Source organism: Leptonychotes weddellii, chromosome 2, assembly GCF_054177405.1.
Source record: "Leptonychotes weddellii isolate Sample4059 chromosome 2, ASM5417740v2, whole genome shotgun sequence".
Lineage (NCBI taxonomy): Eukaryota > Metazoa > Chordata > Mammalia > Carnivora > Phocidae > Leptonychotes > Leptonychotes weddellii.
This window is the reverse complement of record NC_138370.1, coordinates 120,190,625-120,195,340: the sequence shown is the minus strand read 5'-3', so window position 1 is coordinate 120,195,340 and position 4,716 is coordinate 120,190,625. Positions and strand designations below refer to the sequence as shown.

General features: G+C 35.9%; 1 long non-coding RNA gene across 3 annotated transcripts in view; it reads right to left on the bottom strand.

The window, feature by feature from the left end:
- Window positions 1-3,992, bottom strand: part of LOC145720175 (uncharacterized) — a 21,525-nt gene extending 17,533 nt beyond the window's left edge. The window contains exon 1 of one of the 3 annotated variants that reach the window (XR_014142968.1): window positions 3,011-3,992. This is a non-coding gene — a long non-coding RNA (uncharacterized LOC145720175). The remainder of the gene's footprint in view (window positions 1-3,010) is intronic. The other 2 variants (XR_014142969.1, XR_014142967.1) reach the window with 2 other exon arrangements.
- Window positions 3,993-4,716: the final 724 nt, after the last annotated feature.

Below are 4,716 nucleotides of genomic sequence, written 5' to 3'. Positions count from 1 at the left end.
GCGCCTGGGTGGCTCAGTTGGTTAAGCAACTGCCTTCGGCTCAGGTCATGATCCTGGAGTCCCGGGATCGAGTCCCGCATCGGGCTCCCTGCTCGGCGGGGAGTCTGCTTCTCCCTCTCCTGCTCCCCCCTCTTGTGCTCTTTCTCTCTCTCACTCTCTCTCTCAAATAAATAAATAAAATCTTTAAAAAAAAAAAAAATATGCCCACACTTCCAAGGAGTGGCAATAAATAAATAAATAAATAAATAAATAAATAAAATCTTTAAAAAATAAAGAGGAATAAGAGAAGACAAAACAACAATCTAATCAAAACCAAGAAGAACATGAGAAAATAAAAAGAGAGCCACAGGGATGTCAACAGTAACTTTAAAATAACTATGCTTGATATGTTAAAGGAAATAAAATAATTTTGACATAGAACCAAATAAAGCACATTTTAGAAAGGAAAAATGCAATAACCAAAATCAGGAACTTTATGTAAGGGTTTATAAGCAGATTATAGAAGGTAAAGTGATCATTAATGAACTTGAAGGTGAGTCAGAGGAAAAGATTCAAAGAAAGACGAAAAGTATGAAAAATAGAGAAAATATGTTAAAGGCATAAAAGACTCAGTGAAGAGGGGCACCTGGGTGGCTCAGTCAGTTAAGTGATGGACTCTTGATTTCAGCTCAGGTCATGACAGAGAGTCGGCTTGAGATTCTCTCTCTCCCTCTCCTTCTGCCCCTCCCCCTGCTCTCTCTCTCTCAAAAAAAAAAAAAAAAAAGAGATTCATTGAAGAAAAATCTAACACAGGTATAACTAGAGAACCAAGAAGGCAAGGAAAAAGAAATTTAGGAAGGATGAATAGAAATGATGGAAGCCAGAGACCATGGAATAGTTTAAAGAAAATAACTGCAACTTGGAATTTGCCACTGAGAGAAAACAACATCCAAAACTAAGGAGAAATATTTAATTCTTTCAAATCCACACTGAAGAAAATTCTAAAAAGTATTGAAGCTGGGAGAGATATGGTCTTAGAATTTCAGAGATTCAAGAAAAAATTAAAAGCAAAAACAAAAGGCAATTAGGTGGGTAATTCTAAATAAATACTGGCTATTTAAACCAAAACAGTAGTGTTTTGTGAACTTTAATATTTACCAAGAATCAAAATAGATGGCAACAATAGCATAAAACCCGTGAGGGAGGATAAATGGAGTTAAAGTATGCTAAGACTCTTGTATCATCCAGAAAAAAAGAAAAGAGCACTAATTTAGGTTACTTTGATAATTTAAGGATGCATGCTTTAATCTCTAGTGTAACCATTAAAAGAATGTATGACTACTAAGATAACAGAGAGAGAAATTAGAAAAATAGGAAAAATATGGCATCAATCCAAAGAAGGGAAAAAAAGAGATAAAAAATAAATTAGTTGGGATGAATAAAAATTACATAGAAATTTAAATCCAGACATATCAGTAACTGCATTGAATGTAAATGGCTTAAATGTTCCCAAGAAAGACAGATTATCAAAATGAAATTAAAAAAACAAAACTCAACCATTTCCCTCCCACAGAGAGACAAATATAAGGATACAGAAAGATTGAAAGTAAAAGGATAAAAGCAAAAGATATGTGCTGCAAATATTAACCAAAAGAAAGCTGGTATAGCCCTAAAGACTTTATGGCAAAAAGCATTACTAGGGCTCAAGAGAACACTTCATGGAGCACTGGGTGTTATACGCAAACAATGAATCATGGAACACTACATCAAAAACTAATGATGTAATGTATGGTGATTAACATAACATAATAATAAAAAAAACTAAAAAAAAAAAGAGAACACTTCATAAAAGGCTCAATTCACCAGGAAGATACAGTAATTCTAAACATGAAAACAAAAATACAGAGAACTGAGAAAAATAAATAGATCTATAACCACAGTAGGATATTATAACATCCTTCTCTCAGAAACGAATAGAATAAGCAGATAAAAGATTCGAAAAGATATAGAAGATTTCATCAGCATGATTAGCAAATATAAACTACTATCATGTAACAACACTGAATTCAACAATTTTTTTTTTTTGTTAAAGATTTTATTTATTTATTCATGAGAGACAGAGAAAGAGAGAGAGAGGCAGAGGCAGAGGGAGAAGCAGACTCCTCGCCAAGCAGAGAGCCCGATGCAGGACTCGATCCCAGGACCCAGGGATCATGACCTGAGCCCAAGGCAGAAGCTTAACCGACTGAGCCACACAGGCTCCCTACATTCAACAATTGTAAAACACATATTCTTTTCGGATGCCCACAGAACACTGACAAAAAGTGACCATATTCCAGGGCATAAACTGAAATTGGGTACAAAGTATATACAAAGTATGACCACAATGTAAAGAAACTGAAACCAATTAAAAAAAAAAAAAAAAACACCTCACATGTGTTTGAAAAATAATAAATACATTTCTAAACAATCGAAGGCCAAAGGAGAAATCACAGTCTTGAAGTCCAAAAAATATTTTAAATGAATAACAGTAAAAATACTACTTATCAAAATTCATGGAATGCTGCTAAGTCTGAGATTATGACCTTAAATGGACATACAAAACAAAGCAAGGCTGAAATTCAATTATCTAAGCATCTCTTTCCCATTTTCATAGAGGAAAAGAACAGCCTAAAGAAAATAGTCGGGGGGGAAAAAAGAAGAAAACACATCAGAAAAAAATTAATACAATAAAAACAAATATACACTAAAGAGGATCAGTCAAGTCAAGAGTTGGTTCCTTAAAAATAAGACACAAATTCATCAAACAGCAGAAGTTAGAAAACTGGGGATAAATGCTTTATCTTTAAATGACCTATAATGCTGACAAAAACAAAGACCTCTATCTTCATATTTTTAAACCTGCCATTTTGTGCCTCTGCTTTCTGGTCTAACCTCCTTCAGTCTCTCTCCATCACATTAGTGCCAGTATGATAATGCAAATGTGTGTTGAGTAAACAAGGGGATGTTGCTGACACCAGGAAACACTTACCCTGAGGGTATTCCTAATTGGGATCCTGAGTAGTCAACCACTCCACAAGCAAACCACTCCACAGGACTCAAGTTTCTTCAAGGACTCAAGAGAATTCTGCAATCCCTACCAGAGGGTATCACTTTTTTCAACAAAGTGGCCTTAGACTGAACCATGCAGTTTGAACTCAGACTCTGCTCCAACCCATCTTGTACAATAGAGATTGCCTCTGGCCTCTGGTCCTCTGGGTCCTTGAGGGACCAAGATCCTTTCATTTTTCTCTCTAAAATCAGGAAGAGCTGACTTGAGTAGAAGCCACAGTGATACAATGACCACCTCCAGAGAGAGCTGCTGTTTCCTGCCTGCTCAATCCAGCCTTTCTCTCTCTCTAGGCTTTGAAACTCTTGTGTTTACATAATCTCTTCCTCCAAAAAGTCCCTCTGTTATGTTATCCGGGGTCATACTGTCCACTCTCCAGCTGAGCATGCCTCCTGACTCAGCATCACAGTTCCCATTCGCTCATTTATAAGTACATGTTCTCCCGACAGGGGGAAGGGAGAATGGTCATTAAGACTGCCAAAATATTACAAATTTAGGCCCCCCTGTTAAAATTTTAACATAGCTATCCCTGTATGAACCTCCTAATCTCTGCTCAATCTTATAATTCTCAATAACAATTCTTGGGAGGGGTGCAGATTATTCAGACTATAATGATTAAACTGTAAGTAAAACATCAGAGATCCCAAAAGATGATCAATTTGGTGCCTTTGCATAGGGATAGACTTACCCACAAATTATCATTATGAGTTTTTTTCCATTCTGCTTAGTAAAGTGGTTGAGGAAAAAGGACATCTGGGCTTGGGTTCAAATCTTAGTTCTGCCATGTATTAGCTATGCAATGTGGGGCAAGTTGCTTATCTTCTCCATGACTGTCGCTTCATATATAAATAGGTAAAATAAATGCATCTATCTATAATGTATTTTTGTGGATTTAATGAAGTAATATATACAAATTGCCTAACAGAGTTCCCAAAACAGAACACACTAGAAATGTTATTATTAATTATAGTTTTTATTGTAGATATAATTAACAAAGTGTTATATTAATTTCAGATGTGCAATATAATAAGCCAACAATTCTATACATTTCTCAGTGCTTGTCGAGATAAATGTGCTCTTAATGCCCTCTTCCTATTTCACCCCCGCCACCCCACCTCCCCTCTGGCAACCATGTTTGTTCTCTGTATTTAAGAGTCTGGTTTTATCTTTGTTTGTCTCTTTTTGTTTTGTTTCTTTTTTTTTTTTTCTTTCAAGATTTTATTTAAATTCAAGTTAGTTCACATATAGTATAGTGTTAGTTTCAGGGGTAGAATTTAGTGATTCATCAGTTGCATATAACACTCAATTGCTCATTACATCAAGTGCCCTCCTTAGTGCCCATCACCCAATTACCCCATCCTCCCATCCATCTTCCCTCCAGCAACCCTCAGTTTGTTCCCTATATTTAAGTCTCTTGTGGTTTGCCTTCCTCCCTGTCTTTATCTCATTTTATTTTTCCTTCCCTCCGCCTATGTTTTGTCTCTTAAATTCCACATCTGAGTGAGATCTTACGGTATTTGTCTCTCTGATTTATTTCCCTTAGCATTATACTCTCTAAGTCCATCTATGTTGTTGCAAATGGCAAGATTTTTATAGCTGAGTTATAGTCCACTGTGTGCATGTGTGTG